This window comes from Hylaeus volcanicus, chromosome 5, assembly GCF_026283585.1.
Source record: "Hylaeus volcanicus isolate JK05 chromosome 5, UHH_iyHylVolc1.0_haploid, whole genome shotgun sequence".
NCBI lineage: Eukaryota > Metazoa > Arthropoda > Insecta > Hymenoptera > Colletidae > Hylaeus > Hylaeus volcanicus.
Genome location: NC_071980.1, coordinates 23,887,209 through 23,911,977, shown reverse-complemented (window position 1 = coordinate 23,911,977; position 24,769 = coordinate 23,887,209). Strand labels below are relative to the sequence as shown.

General features: G+C 39.9%; 1 protein-coding gene and 1 long non-coding RNA gene across 4 annotated transcripts in view; both read left to right on the top strand.

Annotated features, from left to right (window-relative positions):
* Positions 1-7,269, top strand: part of LOC128876977 (uncharacterized) — a 46,453-nt gene extending 39,184 nt beyond the window's left edge. The window contains exon 4 of the long non-coding RNA XR_008457166.1: positions 6,840-7,269. This is a non-coding gene — a long non-coding RNA (uncharacterized LOC128876977). The remainder of the gene's footprint in view (positions 1-6,839) is intronic.
* LOC128876968 (uncharacterized) overlaps positions 1-24,769 on the top strand; it is a 321,109-nt gene that overhangs the window by 93,386 nt on the left and 202,954 nt on the right. The gene's annotated exons all lie outside the window — the stretch shown is intronic.

Genomic DNA, 24,769 nt, shown 5'->3' with positions numbered 1-24,769 from the left:
TAATACAGATGTAGGAGCGAGGAATGAGTGTGTTCAAATGACAAGGTGTGAACGAAGAGTGTTTGGAAGAGAGTCGATGTGTCGAGGAAATATTTATGCTGTGGTATCGGTTGCCAATTGCGAAATCGTGGCAAGAGTGTGTGCTGTTGGTGTGAATGGTCTTAGAAGAAAGATACGATTGAGAGAGTTTGAATGATAATCTGTCGAGAAAAGCTTCAAGAAGTGTAGTTTATTTAATTATAATTTGTATTATCAAATCTACTTGCTGGAAGCTGTATCGTGTTTAAATCCACCTAATCCAACAATAAGCGTGAACTCTCACGTTCGCAAACACTGCGTCATTCATTCCCATAAACACCATGTCATCCGTCCAATATGAATTCTGTGTTATTCCAGCCTCTCCTCTATGTAAACTCAACAATTTACTCCCCTGGCAACGTTGCTTTCTAATAAAATCGTTCTTTCGAGAAAAGCACTTCCAAGGCAAAACACAACAACACCGTTAACAGCCCGAGGTGGTGTTCTGGCGACTACTTATTTTTAATATACGCTTCTGTGTGTTGGCAAGCTGTAGGCGTATCGTGTCTAAATCCACCTAATCTAACCGCGACTTCTCACGTTCGCAACCACCGCGTTATTAATTCCCATAAACACCGTGTCATCTGTGCAATATGAATTCTGTGTTATTCCGGCCTCTCTTCTATATAAACTCGACAGTTTACTCCCCAGGCAACCCTGCAGTTTAATAAAATCCTACCTCTAAGAAAGGTACTTTCGAGTCGAGTATAATATTATAGACATCAAGGTAGTGTTAGCGAGGAGCAGGTGGAGGTTGCTTTGAGACTCAAGCTGGAAGATTACATAAACAATTGAATGTACAACGTAAGGATACGGATAAGGATGGATGGAAGATGTAGAGGTAAACACCTTTTATTATGGTTGTCTAACTGGATTGTAAAGGCTAAAGGATCATCGTTAATTTCACGATGAAGAAAGTTATTTGTCATCAGGATACGCGACGTTTGAAACATTTGCAATTCATTCGTTTTCAGATTTTATACGAAGTACAAAGTTCTTTAAGAGTTATTTAATTCCCGATTCAAACATCGCTATATACATATATACAGTGAATCTCATAAATATTCGTACACTCTACGTCTATTAAAGAAGTTTATCGAATTTAAATAATAGGTTCGATCGATGTTCTCAAATAAACGTTTCCTTATAAATATGTACATAGATGGACTTTACACTTGTATATATGGAATGAAAAATTGTCATCATTTAATTAAACAAATTCCTTTAATAACACAGATAGATACGACACAGGTACGAATATTTATGGGGCTGATTGTATATATATAAAAGAAACTGTAACTTCCTGATGCAATTTCTCAGGAGGTTTCTCAATTACAGTCTGGTTGCCTTAAAATACATTAATTCATTTTTAAAATGGCATTATTGTAAGTAATCAATTTTAATTTTTTTTTTTTTCTTCGAACCATAGCTATTTAATACAAGAAAACAGAACCGTAACTTTTCGACACAATTACCTCAGTTCACCCTCTCGTCTTACGAGTCCTCCTTCCAGGGAGCTTTTCAGTCGCAGCCTGGTTCCTCTAAAATTAATCAGGTTAATTAACGGTTCCCGCATCGTAACCGAAGAGGATCCCGAGGCGAGTATCGAGACACTCGACGTTTAACACGGTTAAAATCTGCCTCGAGTATTTTATTACTCGCAATACCATCAATTAAAGGGACACAGCAACGCGCGCGCTAAATTGTCAGGGGCGCTTAAACGCGCGCATCAGCCTCGCTTCCGTCGACGTTAAACGCGCGACTCGGCGATCACTTTGCCGGCTCTGATTAGAATTTATAATGTCCCCTGAGCAGCCAACGTAAACTTTTTCCCCGAGATTTTCACGAGGGACGGGGGAGGGATGAGTCCAGTTGGTTTCCGAGCTCGGCTGGCGAACAATCCGCGGGGACAGAATATCAAGGGATCTAAAGGCAGCAGCTCCGCGAAATGGCATTCCTACGTGACAGTTGTGCCAAGCGCAGGAAAATCTAGATCTCGTTTAGCAGCCGAGAAACTCGGCGATCTCCATCTCTCCGATCTCTGCCCCCCCCCCCCCTAACCCCCTTCGCAGTTAATAACTCTGAGCGGCGAATAGAGTCGGCGAAAGGAGTCGGATCGGAATGCAGTCCATACAGGAAGTGACCGATCAACGACCCTTCAATGCTTTCGAGCCGGAAGTCGGTGCGATTGACGCGAAATCATTCGCGAGCTTATTGATACCCGATACTCTGCTCGCTTTAGATCATTGATCTCGTTATGGAAATGTGCAAGCCAAGCTCATCTTTTGCACGCAGGAGATCATCTTTGTTTTGGCAATGATTTTCAATTTCATCTGGAAGTTGTGGTTTCGAAAAATTATACTTATTCATAATTTAAACAAAAATTAGTCTATTCTGTGCTCGACTGGGTTAAAAGAAGATCTAAGGAAATAAAGATTTCTAACAGAATATTAATGATAGTACATTTTTACCGAGGCATAATATTTACAGTATTAACTTCCACCTCGTAAAAATATAAGTATATCGATACTTACCTTCGTTTTGAAAATTGTCATTCTCTACATTTCTATGGGGGAAGTGTCAATCGCTGGTATACGCCTAAAAACGTGACAATCGGTGGATACACACAAGACACCGCGAGCATGTGCGAAAATTTCCACGCGAAAAGTGGAGATCGTCGCAATTGGCTGTAATTTACCGTTAAGGCCGCCGTGTGAAACGGCACGCAGTGAATAGCCTGGCTGTTTGATTGCACGCACGTAAAAACATTGCCATTCGCGATGACTCGTTTCGTGCCGATTCTTGGGAATACATTTTTCATGGGGGACGATTGTTCCGCGTTTTTATGAAAATCGCCGCCGGAGTTCGAACGGCTCGATGTTCGTTCGTAGCCCAGATCGTCGAGCTACGATATCGACCTTCTCTTTTAACCTATTTCTTTGGAGTATCGTTCGCAAAATGACAATACGTTTTCGTTCTGTTTGATTCTATCAAGTTGAAATGTATGGAACCGTCCGTTTCTTTTCCTTCGAGTCAATAAACTTCTTCTTTCGGATATTACCATTATATTAATGGACGTATCCAGCATTCGACTCGTAGTATTTTTGTTCCGGTGCAGTCCATTAGGTCGTAACGTGTTTAATATCAGGATTGACCATCAACCTTTGAGTAAATGCATGGAATTGTAACAAACTTCAACTGAAATATTTCGTGTACTGCAGCCTGATCTAGATTAGCTACTTTTTAATTAAATTGAAGAAAGATGAATACGTTGCTTATATGATAAGATAAAGGAAAAGTTGTATCGAATAATAATTTAAACTGAAACCAGGCTAGTGTCAGAAAAGTCTACCTCGCCATGCAACACGAAATTTCTAATAGAATCTCACAGAACCCTCTATATCTTTTATACAGGTCATCATGTTCTTATGAAAATTGGCAAAAATGTTGCTTGGAGTATGTACTTTTAACACACGTAGGCAATACTTCCATTAAACAATTTACTATCTTACAAAAAAAGTTCTCGAGTATTAACATTTATTCGGTCTGAGATGTGATGTATTCTCTTAGAGGATGCCCAAAACCAACTTTTTTTCTGGAATCTTTTTAAAGCTGTACCCTAAAAATACAGGTGATAGCACGTACTTTTCAGACAGACAGAAATTATTTTCATCGGCCTTTGGGTATCGTCAGAAAAAATACCCAAATACGAACACGTTCATGATTTCGGCTCGAAAGGCGATGTTCCTTCTGAACGTATCGATCTACCAAGTGAAAGTAATTCGTCATTGAATGACGAATCGGAGCGGTGATCGATGAATGTATCTCAAGACGTCGAAAGGTCTTCGGAACGGCCCAGCCAGGGAAAGGAAGAAAGCCACCGATCGCGTTGCGCCAGCAGGCCGCTGCATTGTGCGCACCGGATCGAGTCGATCGGCCGGCTGTTGGTGGGCGATACGCTATTCTAAATAAGTTTAGCTAGCTGGGTTATTGCCCTCCGGTGAACCTAACGGCATGGCGGCCACCTAGCATTTGTGACATTGTGATTGCCGGTGCGCCGGCGAAGCCGCGAATGCATTGCGGTTGCACCGCGGCACTTCGCGGTCTTCCACCGGTGCACCACTCACACCTATCGAGCACTATTCGCTATTTACGGTTTCCTGAACCCTGATTTTTAATAAACGCGTACGTGCTTCCTGGAGTCGTTCGTCGCACGCGTTCAATCGCGCCTTTCTCACGTTTATTCAATTACGTTCCTTAACGTTGCATTAAATAGACCTTCTTAAATTAATTATGAAACTTTCACGAGTGGTATCGATAGGCTTCGATTAATCTACATTATTTTTTTTGTACTCGACATGCTATATAAAATCAAAAAGTTATCGTCGAACAAATTTGTTTGATTCATTTATGTATACTCGTTTATTTTTCTGGTCTATTCTTATTTAACATTCGAAATTACCTATTTGTGTCTTTTTGGTACGTTTCAATTGTTACCGTATACCGATATTCGTAAATGAATTTTAATTTGGATGTTACGATTTCTGTATATTAGTCAAAGTGTATTTTCTGAAGAGAATTACGCCTTTCAAAACTTCTCAGTACAAAATACAATTATTTATCACGCTTTGATAAGCCAATTATTATTCACGAATTTCATCTTACACTATCTAAGCACTACCTAAAATACTTCCCACGGTAAAATCACGCGAGAAATTTGAAAATTGAATGTTTCCCCGCGAATATTCTCTGCACGTCATAAAATCCAGTTTTGTACTCGATCGATGCGAAATTTGATATTGTTTGATGGCGCACATCTACGTTTCTGATACGGTGTTTGATATCGAGAAACGAAGGGCCACCGGGCCGGAGGTCAGGATTCATGACCGATTTAATAACGGATTAGGGAACGTATTCGCGTACGATTTAATAAAGCATAGCGCTTCCCGTGGGCATCGGTTTTCGATAATTAAGACTCGGGCGCACCATAAGTGGCGCATCGCTGGTTCGCATAGATGCGTCCGGTGAATTGTGGATTCTCGGCAACCTCAATCGACCGCAAGGAAATACCGCAGCGACGGCGAGGAGCGTCCGGTAACGCCAGGAAATTAGCGCCGGTCCGATAATAAACACAATTATGCGACAAAGCGAAGGTACGCGGTGGCAAACACTAATTTGCACCGCAAACAGATCTCCTCGTCGTAAGACCCTGCATGAACACCAGGCCTTCCAACCTTATCCGAATTAACAGCTACGTATTACGCATCCGCTCGCGAGCCCCTGCGATTTTTTTTTTTTTTTTTTTTTTATGAGAGACATGTTGGGGTACTAATTTTTTTTATCTTTGAACGATTTTTGTAACGTATTTCGTTTGATTAATGTCAAGGCAAGCTTGCACATTTATTTACTTAGCTATGGTTATTTTAGGAGGAATTTTTAAAAAATGAGTACGATGAATCATCGACCATAGATCATAATTTATCATACTAATGACGATAGACAGACCGATTACGACAATCACAAAGATTACAATAATCGCCATAAGAATTTTCATATTCATAAGTCACTTACCAATTTCATCAGCAATTTTGCTAGTTCCTCAGAATACGAAAATATAGTTTTTCGACGATAAAAAATATAATTCTATCGATTAAAAATAAACATTGCTCGACAGGACCACCCTCGTAACGAGATAACAATTTTAAGCGAGAATGTAATTTTTCATCGAGCGATCGCAAAGCAGAAAAATGCCAGACCGAAAGGGCAGAAATTCTCGAGAGGTCGTAGCTGTATGTAAATCTACATTGTGACATTGTCACCTCAATACTAAAAAGCACCAGGAACGAGGTAACCCCGGTTTTCCATTGTGCATTCACGTTCCCCTCCTCTCGCGTCCCCCGTAGCCCAGCCGAGCGTCGTGTAATAAATGCACGTTTGCAATCTGGGTTTACTAGCAGCGAATCCGTTGGCCCATTTTCAGGCCACTTTTCTGCCGTTTCATTCGCACACACTCGTTCCAACTAGAGGCCGCGCTTTTGTTTGCGTCTTTCGTGGTCTCCGTAAGTTCCATCAGCCCTGGCTCCCCAATTTGCCCGATTGGAGGCACGTGAACCCCGCCTCGCAGAAATGTTTCTGCGACATAAATCGTCCCGCATATTCGCGCGCACTGAAAACATTTTATGATACATCGCCGAGCGCGATTCAAAGCGATCGCTGCTGGGATTATTCATGTCGTTAGCCAAAAAGAATTCGAATTGAAAAGAACGTTGTACATTTTTAAATTAATTCTACGCTGCGCGGTAATGCGCGTTTGGGTCAACTCTTGTTTACGCGAGGTTCATTCACCTCTTGTTTTATTATTCGTGTTTCATGGCTAATTTACCAAATGAATTCGATAGGATCAATTATTATAATCATAGTAGTAATTAGCGATGAAAATCATCGTGATGATCACATGTCGCAATTATCACAATGATTATTGCTAATCGTTACGATCACAGCAATCACGACCATGAAAATCGTCACAATATTGACAATAATCACAATAATTACAGCAGTGTTCACAATCATCATTGGTCTTGTACTGCCTTATATATTATACTTACAGAAACTTCAAATATTTTAACTACATCACAAATGATGTTCCATGCAGTGAGCATTGCAATCTCACAACTATAAAAATCAATAATATTTCATCCTGATTATTGCTGGCATTGAAGATACTTCCAAATGAACTAACACGAGTTTTGTTTGTATTACAGGTACCGTGTTGTGTTTCCATTACATCAGGGGTCGGCAAATTTTTTCTGAAGAGGGCCGATATTAAAAATGTTGGGCTTTGCGGACCAAGAGGTAATGTCGCGGAAATTATTCATAACACTTATACGTAACATGCAGGACAAAGTTTATATCGTTTTTGTATTATCAGTATACAAGAACATTATTGCATATGAACAAATATATCAACGTTCTTCATTATTAATAGTTCATTATTAATCGATCGTAAATGTTCATCTTATTTCCCTTTTAAAAATCTCATTTTATCCAGAACGATGCAGATGAGCAGTGTAAAATATTTAAATGGATCAGATAATGAAAGTTTTTGTTTCCAATGGATATTCTCAAATTTAATAGATTGCGAATAATATAATTTTTTATGTAAACGTTTACAATCAGTTTCTGATCATCATCATGTATAGAAAAACATTAGTAGTTTTGGAATATTGCATACAACGAGTAGAGAAATTGTTTGTATTTTTGTATAGACTTCCTCAATATATTCCTACTAACCTCGCAGAGACATTGTTTGCCGATCTCTATATTACGTTTTATCTTTCTGAGAAAAGATTCCATCTATTTCTATCGATCTCTAAATTTTAACAAATATTTTCATAAATCGTACAACTATCCACTCAAGCTTTATTTAGAAGAAATTTATCCTGGAAATGCACAAACTGTCGCATGCACAAATCGTACCCTCTCGCACAGAGTAATCGTTTCTGTGCGGTCTGTCGATTGGTCGTGCAAATAAAAATTAAAATGCTACCTATGAGATTAGAATTGAACGCAGCCTAAGAGTTATTATGCGATCTCGAGCCGCCCCCTTCGATAGCAGTTAAGTTTCCAGCCATGGGCGGTCGAAGGTAAGTAACAGTGTTTGTAACAGGCTAACGAGATACCTTAAACAACGAACGGACCTATGGCTGCAAAACGCTCGCGTAAAATGCTGCGGTTACACATCAAGCCATCGGAACGATAATTGAAAGTGACCGTACGAGCACGGTCGGGCGCGTATCGGACCAGCCAACCACAGCGAAGGCATCCAAAACGCTGGGCTTCTTTCTGCAGCGTTAAATAAAATCCTTGCGGTTTTCATGCCGATTTCACTACGGCATTCGATGAAGCGCGGCGCCGCACTTCCGCATTCCGGCGTTTATCGGGCTGCGCCGTCGGTCAGCGTACTCGGAAAGAAATTTACGAGCGTCGCCCCGTGCTCTGGTTTCCCCAGCCCCAGGGCGAAATTAATCTCCTATTAACATTAATGTCGACTCTCGGACCGACGTGTCCAGAACGACGCTGATTGATCTCTTACGAAGCCAAGGATCTTGATTTCTTTGGATGAAAAATCCAAGGTTTTTGTCGAGGGTGTATCTTTCTTTTTCCTTGGTTGAAATGTAAGGTTTTTTGGGAGTTGTATTCTACAGTTTGATTGACGTAGAATTTTCAATTAACGCGACAGTGTTCAATCATAATGCATTTATAAGAAATTTGGATGCGCAAGAAGCTACAAAAATGCATAGAGTACGAAATAATATAAAAAAAATAGTGAAAGTAAAATTCATATCGTAATATTTGCAGAGTAAAATAAATTCCTATTTAGGACCAGGGTACGTTTGCAAAAATGTTATTTATGCGCTGTCTATAATCTCCGCCTATACTCGACAAAGTTCAAGTCTCGAATTCTCTAAACCACGACGCCGCTCTTCTCGATTAAAACAAACAACATCCAACATTTCCTTGATCGATCACGACCAATTTTGACTTTCGCGTGATATAACGTGTTTCCTAACACGCGTTCCTGAAAATGACTCATTTTATCACCCCAACAAAACCGGAATCCAGGCTGAAGATTGTTGTCGAGCCTCGAGGCGACGCACGGCGTACGCGATCGACCGTAATCGGATTTTCCACGCTCTCCGTTTCGTCCGAGCGAAGAAACGCTCCCTGGATCGCCGCGACTGGCCCACCCAGGAAAAGGTGAGCCGAGAGATTTGATCGTAATTTATTGGTCGAGTTCTGTCCCAGGCGGATCGAACGGCTACCAAGTACCATACACAGCTCTCCGTAAGTAACGGTTGTTCCCAGCCAAAGATGCGAGAGAGTCGATTGTCGGCGATGGAATGGAAACCGTGAACGGTGTTATTTGTAACCAATTTCGCCTCCGCGATGCAGATGGATCGTTAACAACGGATCGTCGGAATTACGACTAGGAAACTATGCGTCTCGACTAGTCTGCGAAACGTATCTCTCGGTATTTAGCGTTGGAGAAAACTGGGAAAAAGATGGGAAATATTGAAAATATTGAAAATTATTGTTCCGATGAATTAAATTTGTTGAATTGATTAGATGGTGAAAATTAAATTTTTCGTGTGCTTACATAGAAACTACTGATTAAAATTATTGTACAATTGAAATCAGTTTATCAATGATCTTCTTTGCAATTTTGTTAAAGAAATTCCCATTTTTGATAGCCAAAGAGAATATTGGTTGAGCAGCTGTAAGGTTAAGTATCTTTAAAGTAACTGTTTGAATACTATTCCATTAGAAATGATACTTTGAATTTCAGAGTTTAACGCGTATAAACGCGATGAAAGTTCCTCATAAACTTAAGACTGTATTGGACACTTCACCATTACGTTCCCTTTTAGCAAAGAAATTTCTAAATTCCACTCTTAGAAATTTCAACTTTCGAATACTCTTCGGTTGTGAGAACAAAATAAGCAAAATTGTTGGCTCTGTCGAAAAGTTTTGATACTTTCGCGCATTCGAGCGTTATTTATCTCCTTTTTCATTGTTTATAAAACAATAATGGCGACATAAATTATTAACTGATAATAGGGAGAGGAATCAAATATTTTTACAGAATGCGAGGATAACATTGAAGTTCAGTTTGATTACAAGAACATTGTGTTCGATAATGAATAGAATAATAGAAATATGAGCAAGTAGATAATAATATTCTTAACTTGTCTGGAAGAGTGGCCATAAATGTTCAAAAAATTTTACTCGATATTCCAAAATCATTTGTTCAAAATTTTAAGATAACCTTTTCATCGAGTTTGCCTTAATCGTAAATAAGAACAAACTATAATAAAGTAAAGTATAGTTTGTAAAGTATTATCATCGATCTCGAATTGAAACACTTGTTTAATATATCTAAAATACTCCTGTTCTCCTAAAAAGCTCTTTTATATACCATATTGATATCAAGAATTCATCTCGTGAGATTCCACATTTTTGGCAACACTCTGTACATCGTCTAACGATCTTTCTACATTTTTGCGAGACTGCACACAAGATGCATCGCCTTATAAGGAAAGCTTCCAGTTCCAAAAGGTCCTCTATCCTTAGCCTAGACGGCATCGCCTCTCTATTCCCGACAAAGCAGCTGAAAAATCTTCTAACCTACGCTGTGGACGGTAAAATGTTCAAGAACCACCGAGTTAACTCCTTCTAAACGCCGGGGCATCGAACGAACGACCTCCGAGTACTTCCGTGACAAGGGAAATCGACTGCGCTCCGAGGGTTATTAGTTTCTTCGAAGATGGACGCGCAAACAGCAATTCGCCGTGCAACTCTGATGCCTCGCGATCCATTTTATTGCCCCACCGAGTTTCTGCGCCGAACGACGGGGGGAAAATTATCGTTGCTCGTCGGGGAGTTAGTGGCAGCGACGGTAATTCCGCAAACGGAGTCCCCGTCCGGCGATACCAGCGATAAATTTATTATTTCCAGCCGCGGGATCGTCGACGGTTACGCGGGCTCGAAAAGACGTGAACGGAAATTCAAATTGACGACAGACCGTAGCCGCGGCGTAACGTTACCCGATAGCGGAATAACAGTAATCTCGGACGATTTATGCGTCGATAAAATCGAGACAGCGGACGCTCTCGACGTTTGAATCAGGGGCTCCCACTCGATGACATTGGAGCGAAGGTTTCAATCGAGACGGCGATTCGTTCGTTCCCCTCGGTCCGTGGCGCGAATTCAGGTCATGGCATCGCGATACGCGTTATTCTCGATTCTACGCTTTCCATACAGATCGGACCGAGTCGTCGTCGACTCTTTTTCTCGAGCAAAACTGTGCCTCGTAACTCTCGCCACGCTCCGGTCGCATTAAAGGGACAAGGCAGTAGGTCTGGTCCATCGTAAAGTTTCTTTTCGGGAATTAATTGCAGAGGAATGAAGGCAAGTCCAGGTTTTCTCTGTTGTGTAGAATGTTTGTATGTGTCTCAAAGCTTGGAAAGAATTTCTTTTATTCGTGAATATGGACGATATACAGTGGGTGTAAAATGTATTCGTACACCGATCGATTTCCCAAAAAATTTTTGTGTGAAATTGTAGTTTCTTAACTTCTTTTTTCATAAACAATATTTCTATCGATTAATTGTTTTTTTTTCTTGTTAATTTCGCAACTTACATAAATAGCTATTTGTTTGTAATCTATCTATTCTAGAGATTTCCGAGAATATGTAGAATGTCATTGTTTATACAAAATAAGTTAATAAATTACAATTTTACATAGTTTTTTTGGAAATTGATCGGTGTACGAATACTTTCTACACTCGCTGTAAATACCACTACTCAACAGCTTATCAAGGGGCCATTTTTAAGAAGTATTGGTTTCGTAGTGATCTGTGCTTTAATTATTTCAGAAACCCATTATAACTCTCTATAAATTTAATTTGATAAATAGTTGAAATACATGGAGCCATATATTATACACGTGAAAGTAGCAGCAAGAATCCGACTTATTCGAATAAACTCACCGTCGAATTAGTATGGAATCGATCGTCGTAATTGATAAGCTTACAGCAAATTTCACAGAATGCAGATCGACATAGAGATTGTATTCACGCGTATCAGCATTCTCTGAATAGTTATCGAGTTTTTTTTTTTTTACATGCTAAGAGACTAAAATTTTAGTTTCTTCGATTATCCATCGATTAGCATTTTTATCCAAACCTGAATATTTAATGTCATTACGTGTGTTTGCTTAGGCTTGCTGTGGGAATTACCAACGATTAGTCGTCGCTGTACATGTATTGCAAACGTACCTGTATTCGAGACAGCTATAGGTGTTACTATCATTGCCACTGTTAGATAGTAGTGAATTGTAGCCGTAGATAAACAGCGTTGCTATCTGAATAAGTAAAAGACAATTGCTGTTACGTGCGCTATAGAGTGGTTGATTGGTACATTCACTTAACTGCGTAACATGTTCATTGGCGATAGTGCCGCTACACGAACGATCCCGTCTGTGATTAAAAGCGTAAAACCGAGGAACGATTATTTCTGGCAACTTCAGTCTTTGTAAAGTAAACTAAAAATCGAGACGAAGATATGGCTGTGTCGATTAAATTTGTTGCCCCGTTTCTTGCACTACGTATTTATAAGGTTTTATTGTTATACACATCGTATGCATTACTGTAGCTTTTCAATTAAATAATTAATTTAACAGTTTTGCTGTTTTTTTAAAAATATCAAAAGCTTCTTTGAGAAACTAACATTTCTTCGTATATTGACTTTAATAAATTATTTCTTGTAAGTCTGAGGATGATTTTGAAACAAAAAATTGAGATATAAACAAATAATAGTTTGTCCAAGACTGAAAACATGATCAATTTTTAATTGAAATGCATGCCGAAATGTCTGAGAATTAGTAGCTTAAGAGACATCTTTTTTATTCGTAAGTCAGTAGTTTTTTTACGACCACAGATTTGGATCGACTCGTATCTCTAAAGTTGAATGTGTCAATAAATGGTAGATGGCCTTAGAATTGGTAATGTTTCGATTAGGTATCGCGAGGTTCGAATTCTATTCATTCCTTTTACTCGTTACATTTCGTCCATTCAAGTCTAATCGGCAACCTTGATCAGCTCTTTTAATCTGCAGATGATTATCACGTATTGTCGAACGTCGAAGGCGTTCATTAAGAAATCGTTTTAGAACTCAGCCTTCGAACGAATGACTTTGATAGATGCCTGCTAAGATTTTCTCGTGTCACTCAATGAAATTTATTAGTTGTCACATTTTTCAGATTTCGAGAACTTAAAAATATAAGTATGAGTAATTAAATTGTTAATTAATCGTCTATGTCCGAGCATCAGACGAAGGCTTATACCGTTAAAATTCGTACCCACCATTTTAATTATAATCCCGTGTATTTCTTATCGTTGCTTCAATCTCAACGAAGTCTTCGCCAACTTGAAATTGTAGATTCGTCGAGTTGCCACACCACTCGCGCGTACATTAGGATCGCACATGATTGCCATGGTTTTCAATGGCGATATCAGAAGACGTTTTGTTTGGATAACGCGTGCTGCGAGCCGCACGCTCGCGATTGTAGACGTTCGTGTGCGCAAACACGCGGACTTGTCGCGTATGCAGATGCGAAGTTCTGCACGCGAGCGAGTGTACATCTCTTACGGTATTTATAACTTGTTTAGAGAAGCATGCAGTATGAGCTTAGTCGTCAAGGAGAGCCAACGTACGAGCCACGGCTTCGCCGTGAAAATATAGTGGGCGATTGTCTTCCTATGGAAGTGCTCCGTGGAATGCTTTGGACAGCCCGTTTCGAATCTGGAGTAGGATGCAAACGTTTAGGTAGTGGCGCGTGTTTGCCAGGCTCTTTATTCCACTCGTTGACTTTTGCCGTTCCCGAGGAACGATATGGGTGTAATATGCAAACGAACGGAAATATTGTCACGGAAAATGTTTCATGGACCAAAACATAGTCGTTGCATATTGCTGCGCACGAGTTAACCGCGCACGCATGAGCCCAGTTTCACGTGATCACTGGTGCACGTGAGTTCGTCGCTTTCATTAGTTGCTTGCAAGTATCGTTGTTTGATATTCAGAATTGTTGAGTCGTTGGAGAGTGTGAAGATTAAACGTCTCAGTTGATCTAGATGTTTTGTGTTTGTTTTTAAGTCACGGTAGTGTTTGGTCGAGGGAATTTTTTTATGAATGATTTATTTAGAGATCGCTGTTGTTAGTTGTTCGTGAATATCGTATTTTTATGTGCGAAGTGTTGAGTTGTTTGATAGTATGGAAATTAGTCGTCTTAGTCGCCGTATTTAGATATTTCACAGTGTTATCAATTTAGAAAAACTTAAATCTTAGAAAACAACTTTTTACTACCAGGCTGGTCGATTCGACCTACGTACTTTGGACTTTTTTTTTCACATTACTAGATTATTGACAACGTGTTTGCTCCAATTTATACTGAAAATGATTGGAATGGGGAACTAGATATCTCCTCCTCTTTCTATTTTTAAAGATATAGAAGTTAACTTCTGCATATCGTCCCTAAGTAAATCAGTAGCCCTACCTATTTTCAAACCCCTTTCAAACTGTACCCCTGTAAGTAGATGCCTGGGATTAAAAAGAGAGCCTGAAAATAAACTGCAAGTAGCCAAAGTGTTAAAATCGATGCTGTAATTTCTGATGGCTTCAGATACCAGTAATGAAAGTGTGACTGTAATATTCTTGAAAATAAATCTCCTCAGAAGAAGCGTTTATTTAGCTGTGCCACACGTTGCGGGACACCTTGTATAGATTCAAAGTTTCGATTGTCCCTGTAAGGGCAGAAAGATCCAGCGGCATGTGAGGCAGGAATTCGTGGCTCGACGTTATGGAACACGTTTGTAACCTACCCGAGCAGGTTTTCGACCAAACATTTGTAAGATAACCCGTCCGACAACATACCCAACGATCTCAGCGGCCTAATTCCCCTGCCGCTTCTCCCTCCGTCAGAGGAGGAGGCCTGTAATCGCGTGCTTCTAATAGAGCTATACGATGAAGCCTCTCGAGCCCTTTCACCTCTGAAACTACGACACGTGACCCAGAATGCGAATTCAGAGATTCTAAGAGCTCTTTCACACGGGCGCACGATTGCCTCGCTGACTAACGACGAGGAGCCAACGTTCAGGCCAGGAATCACCGTGTTTACACTCTGCCGTGCTCGTGTGGAAGTACTCCAAAGCCACCATTAAACTCCAATTCGCCAATTTTCGCGATGATTTCAACTTTCCGTTTCGGCAGAGTCGAATTCCCGCTGGAGTGTATTTACTACTGTATCCGTTCATTTTATTTAATCAGTAATTACTGTTACGGACTATTTTAAAATTTATTTTTTGAACAATCATATATTGAAGACTTTTATAAATTCATTTGACCAGTAATTGTCGCTTCGAAACTCTTTACAAATACGTTTGATCAATAGTGTGTTAAAAGTCTTTATAAATTTATTTAGTCAATAATTATTGTCTAAAAACTCTTTATAAATTCATTTTATACAAATTGTAACTCGCTACAGGCATATCGTATGTTTACATTCTGTTAAATTCATGTTTTTATATATTATAAACAACTTCTGGTGTTTTTGGTGGAAACAGGTAGAAATAAACACGATTGGCCTACGTTCAAGCTTTAAGTTTAATTAACCTTTCAGCTCACTGTTTTGAGTCAGTCTCGGTACTTACTAAATTTATCTTTCGTTTATAGCACAATTTTTTCATATACACTCATATCACTCTCAACCTAACCCAACCCTTTCACTTGCAGCGTCCTACTTTCATCTTACAAAGGGGATGCTGCATACACTAGTACAATTTAGAAGTTTTCAACAAAAATATTTGAAAATATGGTCTGAACTACTCTATGGCTAATATAGGTACTCTATAGCCACTCTACTCAATATTGCCATCACTCTTAACCCTCTGAGTCGTATCATTCCTTATAAGGACTTACGTAACATCCCCTACGTAACGTCCCCTCGGATAACAAAATGACCCTTGATTTCGCTTTTGACATCCTCGGGAACTCCCATCCGGACCGTGCATGTCAGATTTCATATGAAAAGCTTCAAAAGCCGAAAGCCTGTTCCCTCGGCGGAAACAGATAAATATCGAAAGGGTTAAATGCCCGCGCGAGTAATTCCCGTCCGTTCGAGCAACTCGGAAGGATCCTGCCGGTGGTTTTCAGCGAGCTAACGACCTGACGTCTGCGGTTCGAAATGGAAATGGAATGCAAATCGGATTCATTGCGTTTCGAAATTGATGAGTTTCTCGCTTACTTGAAAGAGAATAGCCGCTCCCGTGCTTCCCAGCGAATTAATAGGAACAGTCGTCGGTTATTAATAGAGAGAATAGTTCGCCTCCTCTGCGCGCTTTTAATCGAAGAAAAGGCTGAAACTCTTTCGACCCTGTCCCGCGTCCGCGGATACGTCATTGACGGATTAACGCTAACGCAAACATTCGATCGCAATGAAACGAGAATTTCGTCCTACTGGCAGATTCAATCTGAGATTGCGAGGTAAACGCTCGCGCTGGCAGAGCAGCTCGGCACTCGAATTAAGCTTTAACGATGATCCGACGACCTCGGAATTCGTAGACTGTGACGCGCGTTGTATTCCGGCCATCAAAGGCCTCCATTCTCGGTTTAATCCGAGCAATTAGAACCGTGATTACAGGAATACATGAAAAGATTGATAGATGTTTATTGATCTCCGATGATAACATACTTTAAGGAGGTGTTCCTGGTTAGGGTAGATTTACGTTTTTATTTTATTGGAAACTACTTTGAAGTTCTCTTCCAAGTTACATATTTGAAACTAACCAGGATATTGAATTCTTAGATAAAACAGTATTTTATGGAAATTGACACAAGATATAAAAAGAAAAAATAGAAAAGTAACGCTATGAATTGTGAAAGAAGTAATAATATTTATTTATTATCCACATATACATCTACTTATTCTTTCCAAATCTTAAATGAATTTTATTCTTCGTTCCAAATGAAATTTAGAAACAATAAACTAGGAAAATACACATATTTAAAATTTGACAAAACAGGTTACATAGAGCGGTGGTCTTTTAAAAATACATCCTATAAGTCAATAGTTACTTTGTTGTAGTCATTGTATTTAATAGATCACGTGATATTCAAGTAAACTTCAATACCAGCAATAAATTTTCTTATTAATATCCTCTAACTGGAGCACTGGCGTATAATGAATTAATTTGTCCAAGGAGCAGCGCGCAAACGTAACCAAGTTGAATGCCTAAATTATGACTTGCGATTCCTGGTTTGCGCCACTGCAACCTACTTATCGTTACAGCAAACCAGTGGGCGCAGTCTCTGCACAAGTTTCGCCACGATTTGAATATCCTTGGAACCGCTGCACCGAGAGGACCTGGCTTCGCTCCCTCCCTTCTCTGCCATTTCGGGGTTCCATCGAAATGGCATTATCATAATAACTGGTAGCCCAATAAAGCGACGGGGAATCTCGTCGGGTTCGTTCGCTATGCATCTCAACGTACATCGGTGTTCCTTGCGAGCAGTGGCGTCAGTAGGAGATTTTATTGGTCGAATAATCATTCATGTAAATTCTCATTCAAAGAAATTTTTCAACGAATTAAACAAGATGTTTGGAGGGTGAATTTTACTGAATTTTCTTTAAGAGATACATAGAGTTATGCAATTAAACGAAGTGACAAATTCGTTCTTGGATGTTTCGTACAGGAACTTTTATTTGAATAAATCGTGGAATAGGAACTAATTTTATTTAGTGTATAGAGTAGGACAAATTGAATGAATCGACTTTTATTCTTGGATATTTCGTATAGAAATTTTTATTCGAATAAATCGAGGTATAGACATGCACCGTTGAGAATGTGGTATATTCTGTTGCATGGTGTGAATAGGTAGTCTTCGAGTATATTTCAACCTGATATCAATGATCAGTACAATTACAAAATTGTACACGACTAGATAACTTATACAATAAGATCCTGAGAACGATGATCCTGAGAATACGAAAACATAAGTTGAGAAAGCTTAACTATACATATAAGAACATCTAATGGGCTCATTTAAGATAAAGCACAAATCGTCATCGAAATAGACTTTGATTCTCTTATGAATCCAGGCTACTTTGTCCCTCACTTTTTCCATTTCACATTTTATTTCGAATGCTTCATGGTTTTCCTTTTGTACTCTCCATTTTCAGCAAATGTAGATGTCCTGGTTCGGTACCAATTAATTTAAAGAATATTGCACAGGATTGTGTTTGGTCTGGTAAGTCCATAGGGGGTGGGCAACATGAGTTATCGCACTGGGTGACACCAAGTTTAGTGACGCCACTGCGTGCAGGTACATTTTAAGCGGGCGCGTAGCTTCGTAAACGGAGAGAGTCGAAGCGCACAAAACCAGTAGAACTGGGAACTGGTTTTCTGGCGGACGATCAACGTCCAAGGCTTGTCACGACGCCGGGACGCCGCTGTTGGACGAAACTCACACGCGAATCCGTCGTTGTTTCATAATGGCCGATCGGGAAACAAGCGTTCAATGATTGCTCGCGTACCGAGGCATCCGAGAATGTCTGAACGAATAGGGTTAGAGAATAGAATTATCAAGAAGACCCGATCCATAAGGTCGCAACGTCAATTAAGAAATTACGCGTACGTCCTGAAAGTTCAACAAAAAATGTTTAACATTGAAATCAATTGATTGCATTGGAACATATCTTTTTTCAATTTTATTATTAAACTGCGTATGTTTATGCATTTATAGTATTAGGGGGCCGTAGAAAGTAGTGCCGTTTCTTTTACATTAAATTCAAATAAGTAAATTTGTGATGTTTTTATTTTTAATCAATTATGATAATAATTATCCCCGTTATCAAGGATCTTTTGGAAGATACTTTTCAACTCCAACATTGTCTAATTTTGAGGGGTTCAAATTTAGTTAGGCATCTTAATAAAGGCGCTTTGTGAGCTCTGTTCTTACGATTCAGCGATGGCAATCGTACCGACGCTTGCGAATCGTTGAAATATAATAATGTTCTCCATGCAGCTGGCAGAGATCGAACGATAATTTGCTTCTCCGCGGCAATTACTCGGAAATTGGAGCGGATGCGATAAGGTTTACACTTGTCGGACTTCTTCCAAGGGTTAACGACGCCCTTACAGGCTCGACGCGTTCGTGCGATTTTGCTCGGTGAGAATCCCGATGGAACAGAGCCGAGCGCTTGTAATAATCGCCTCATTAAAACAAGGCAATCGAGCCAACATAATCCCTTGTAATTTTTAATAAAGCAATTATTGTACGGTGGCTCGATCGATCCTCCCTTGGTGCATTGAAATAAAAGCCTGCTTCGAAGGTTACTCGATTAATTCAAATGTTTTCTTCACGACGATGAATGACGAAGTATTATAGAAACTAACCACTCAAATTGCTCCAAACTAAATTCACTTTGGGAATTAATTCCAGATAAATGGATGCAAGTCCAGGTATTTCCTTTCATACGATGTTCGTTCACGTATCTTGTAACTTGAAGAGAAATTTTGTACGACCGCTGTGCCCACAGAAAGTACAACCACGAAGAATTAAATTTAATCGGTAGATTAGCCAGTAACGCAGTCTTCGGCGAAAGTACTGTTTTAATATCGCAAATTACGCGTAACGTAACTCGCGTTAAGAACGTCCCAGGGCGCCTTGCGGCTCGTCCGAGAACTTCGTAATTAAAATAGTAGCGGCAAGTTTCGTATTTGCATGCCCGTGGTTCAGGGGTTGAAATCGAGTTACGCGATTCCGTCGCAGTCAACGAGACCCGCGGTGCGTGGTAAACGCCCGAGGAAACTTTTCGGGAACGAAAACTCGCCGAGGAAGACCCGAATCGCAGGCTTTTCGACGCGGATCGTCGCGACGCCCTTCGTCCGCTCCGGGACGCCCGGCATTACCGCCCTGCGGAGTCCACTTTTCGCACCCTCGCCGTTCCCGCGTATAATTGCCTCATTTAGCACCCGCTTTATCCTGTTTTCCTTTCGGTTACATGCGAAACGATCCGCGACTCGGCCGCCAATTCTGTTCATTAACGTGGCTCCTTAATTGTTTCGCCCTCCCTTGCGACTTCGTTGTTTCTATTTCTCTGTTCAGAAATGAAGAAAAATTGTTGTTTGTATTATTTGGTTGGCGTACATTTGGTGTTGGTCGTTCCATGATTATAAGCGACGGGTCTGTGTAAAATTGTTGCACGAAGAACCATTAGTGTTGCTATTTTGTGGTCGATGCACATGACAATTTCACGTTTCTCGACGATAGACGAAGCTACGGGAAATTGTAATCTGCCATTAACACGCTGATTGCCAGACTGATTCACATGGAAATGTCTACGGGACTAAAGTTTCGTCTCGAGACAAAATTATAAAATTTAACATTTGTTGTATTATTCATTTTTATATCCCCGTCAGAATTTACTAATTCTATCCAGATTCGTTTTCATTAAGTTTGTCTATGTAAAATGTTGTTTTTCCTATGTTTTATGTATCTAGACTGATAACATACATTTTAGTCCGCCCTACCATCAATTGTGCCCTCAGGGCCTGTAGCTATGTTTGATTGTTGCTACAAGACGGGTTTAGCGATCCCGAGGTACCCGAATTATAGGGGAGCTAGCAGGTCCCCACAGATATGAGAGTTAAGAGATACTCCAAACAGTATTAAAACAATGTAGGAGTCACGCGAGAAAAAGTTATGATAAAAAGAATGAGAACAAGTAAAAGTGACGTGTTAGTGTAATAACTAAATAGTCAATTACTTTAAATAAACACAAGACACAAGATACTGTCAATTGTTCATAACCGTATTACAGAGGAAGAAGTATCCAATAAGACATCCTATAAGACTATCATGTCCAAGACTCTAAAGGTCATAAAACCATTGGTCATAAGGTGAGAATAAATATTCAATTTAAAGACGTCCTCAGCCATTACCTTCCCTCGCATTAGAATAAGCCTAGGTAGTTTCGAAGCCACGTGGCAAAATCCTGCTGCGTGAAATTGTTTATTACGGCTGGCCAGTGAAGTATAAAAAGCGCAGCTCTCCCCCCACCCCACCCCAAAAGGTGCGCGCCGTAATTTCTGAGCCGGTCTCATTACCATACCTTATTATTCGTTAGAAGTTTCACTTATTGGACGGTGTCGTAAAATTTTTTTGCACGCTCGTTTACGCGCCAGGCAACCGTGCACGCACGCGTGCGTGTTCACGAGCGGTCGACGAATTTTTGGACGGAGTTCGGGGCTCACCTGCCCCAGCGAATCGATACGCGGCGTGCTTACCAACGTTAATGGTGTCGAACAGCATCGAACAACGCATGAGCCATGTTCGTGCCGCGATACGGACGGACCACCCATTGGAGGACTGTAATAATCCGAGCCGATAATAATTAATCTACCGGCGAGACAGTAACCGTGCCAGGGAGATGCTATAGGTACAAGATAGACAGCAATTGCTCTCGACCGTAATAATCTGCGGCGAGTTAATTGTTGCTGCGGTGACGAGCGTCTTCTGCTCCTTCGACGCTGATGACCCATTGTTGCTTTTGTTCGGGACTTATTAGAGATGGCCAATTATTTTTCGTAACGACGTATGGCGAAAAACTACTGCGGATTGGGATTTATAGTCAAGTCTTGATCTGTTTACTGTGAAGTATTTCATTCGGTATTTTGAATTCTAATTTGTATTGGATTTGTAACGATAAAGAGGTACTTGTTTGCTGCCATAACTTGAAAGGATTCCATCATATTTTATGCACGGTCAGTCTCGCGAGAAATTGTCAAGAATTTTTCTGAATTTACTAAATATGTGTATATTATTCTAATACACACATAATATATGTTTATAACATATCTATAATTCTATACTCTAATATATTAATATCATGTTTCAGGTTTTACCGTGGTTTTTTATGATGTTCTAAGAAAAATGTTGTTCAAAGGGTTCGTTTCATTGGAGTTATTTTTATTCGACGAGTAACAGACAAATCTATTTATTTAAGGTAAATTTATTCAACAAAAGAAGACACCTCTTTATATCGCTACTTTTAACATTCGACGAAGGATTTATCTTCAGCTTTGAAGAAGAGCTTCCTTTATCTGTGTCTTTATTTAAACTTGACTCGAGGAGTGTTGTATGGCCCTGGAAACATCGCAAAAATAGACTTTTCTCCCATTATTTATCCATACTCATGCAAAGTGAATCGTTACATTCAACACAGTTTTCATGGCACCAAACACTGCATTCCTCACGGATGACCTAGTTCTCATAGTCACTCGATTACCCATCACAGACAGAGCACCGACAGTCTTCGTCACTCAGCAATCTTCCTGTCATCTTCGCGTTTCTTCAACGAATTGCTCCTTCTGTTGATCGTTCGACTTTTTCCTCCTTGAATTGATTATACCGATGCGAGCCCCCTCTTGCCTTTGCTCCACGTTGGCCTACATTGGAACGAGAGAGATTTTCTTTATTATACCGCTGTGTTGTGTTTATCCAGATCAATAGGTGCCAATAAATCTGCTTTTGTTTAGTTAGCTTTTTACAATTGCTAGCAGATTTTAACATCTGGCGATGTATGTTTTATACAATTTTTTTAGTATATTATAAATAACTTAGTGAGGCACGTAATACCGACTGCCATTTTATGGACAACTTAGATATAGAATAAAAGTAATGACATTTTTATATGGTTCCCTACTTAAAATAGTGATTTTAATTGCGTTGTTACCTTCGTGATTAAAATTCAAGATGTGAATGATTGTTTGCTTTATTTCTATTCCTCTGTTCCTAATATGGTATATTTAAGAATATCCAGTGATAGTAAAATAGCTACTGTATTTTAGTCTGTTCAAGTATGATCCGGACGTAACATGAAATCTTAATTAATGAAACTCTTGATTGAGAAAAAGGTGTAGAAGAATTATAGCTTTAAAACGTGTTAAAAGATGAGTGTAGGTAGACCTACGTGGGAGTAAGCATTCGAATAAAGTAATTTAGTGACGCATATGTAGTATGCTAATTCACGGCACAGTATCTTCTTTATTTACATCGTTGTGAACGAGTGTTTGTCTAGCACACAAATTTATCTTCATCCTTTCCAAGCTTTTCCTGTTCGGTCAATATTGGAGGAATGAACAGGCATGTTGCAAATTTCCGCGGAGAAATACTATTTGCTCTGTGTAATTTTTCGCGAATGTTTCCACGATTAGGTGACACAAAAATAAAACGGAAAGAGCATCGCTTACGAATCTCCACTCGCGCTTTGCAATTTCATAACGCGAGATGGAATGTTCTTTTTTTCATTAATTTATTATAGCTCGAACTTTATAATTTTCTTATATATGATCTAGACTAAAAATTATAGTATTATAATTAGATTTTTGAAAATGTTTGAAATCTTTATAATAATAATTTCGTCTCGTGAAATTATCCCCAAAGATCATAGGTAAAGTATTATTCCAATAATAAATAACGACTAGACACTACAGTAATTTTTTCGTTGCCTTCGTTCCATCAGATGTGGGGATAAGCTCTTAATCATTCAACGCGAAACGTAATTTCATTTTGTAATTCATGTTATAACCTTTATCGAACCAATTAGTATGGTAATTCCACGTCTCGCCACAGCATGCTTAGAGTTCAGTGGTAAAACATCACGGCGGAGTGCACACCGTTTCGCCAACGTCCCTTCTTGTTGTCCAGTGCTCTCGCCGGATCAAGCCACATTCCTGCGAAAGGATCGACTCTTGACGTTCACGGTCTCGTTTTTCTTCTTCCTGGCCGTTTCTCCGGGATTCTTCGACTCCGAAAGAAAGGCCCGAGAGTAATCTGTGGCGAAAAGAAAAAAGCCACGCACCTGCCGAGTCGTTGCCATAATGACGTCGCCCAGCGATTACCCGGGATATAGCAATTTGTCGATTTATTAATCCTTCCGTTACGGAATTTTACGACCGGCCTCGGGAAAAACGAGCAACTATGTCAACAAAAGTGGGCAGCCTTCGCGTGTAAAAGGGAAAAGTAACGACCACGTGTAAGAGCCTATTCGAGCAAGTATAATCGAAGAACGCGAGGGATGTGTAACCCAGCAACTACTGGCGAACGTGTTCTAATAACTTAATTCAGGGTGGTTGGAAACGAGCCCATTGCGGTGTTTTCTGGCCAGTAATGGTTTTACTATGTTTTTGAAGGGTTGAGAAAAGACTCGGAGCGGTGGATACAATTTTGATCGGGTGTTAACGCTGTTCATCGAATGAAAAGGTATTTCTGCTTGGACACGAAATTATTATTTTTATGAAGGTTTATTTTCTGATACTATCGGATGGACTCAGATAAAAATCTCAGTAGAAATATCTCTCCATTCAATGAACAATGTTAATACCTGATCAAAATTGTATCCACCGCTTAAATTTTTTTTCATTAAATTTGAAACAAAAACAAAAATCAAATAGTTTGTGTTTCGAAGTAGCTATTATTTCAAACGAATTGATATTATTTCAAATTGTTGTTACTTATTTTCATTTCAATTAAAATTTCCCCAAACCTGTTGTACAGTAATAGGCTTTCCCATTATATTGGAACAAACAAGCAAACAAATAAATTTTCGAACGCAAAACAATCACATCGCCGATCGTAGCGTGAAATATCGATGAGCGGTGTCCGGAGCGAGACGAAAAACAGAAACAGGGGGCGAGAAAGGAAGTGCTCGCTGCGGATGAAAAAAAAACAAACCGCGCGTCTGCTTCGCTCTCATAATGGCCACGGGTGTGATTACGTGCAATTACCGCGGAGCTGGCTCTAAGATCGATGAACGCCGTTCGGCAGAGAAACAAGAGAATCGCTGGAAGATGCAGGTGAACGAAGCAGAGCCATCGCGCGAAACGGGTAAAAGAAAAAAGGTGGCGAGAAGAAGAGCAGTCGACCGAAAGGTGGATATTTGCGCGATGTAAGAGTGGCCGTGCCGTAAAGACCATGACGGTTAAAACATTTTAAGCCCATTGACCTTAATAACAGGTCTACGGTTGCCGCTGCTACGGCTACCAACCGATGCCGGTGCTCATATGTATGCAGT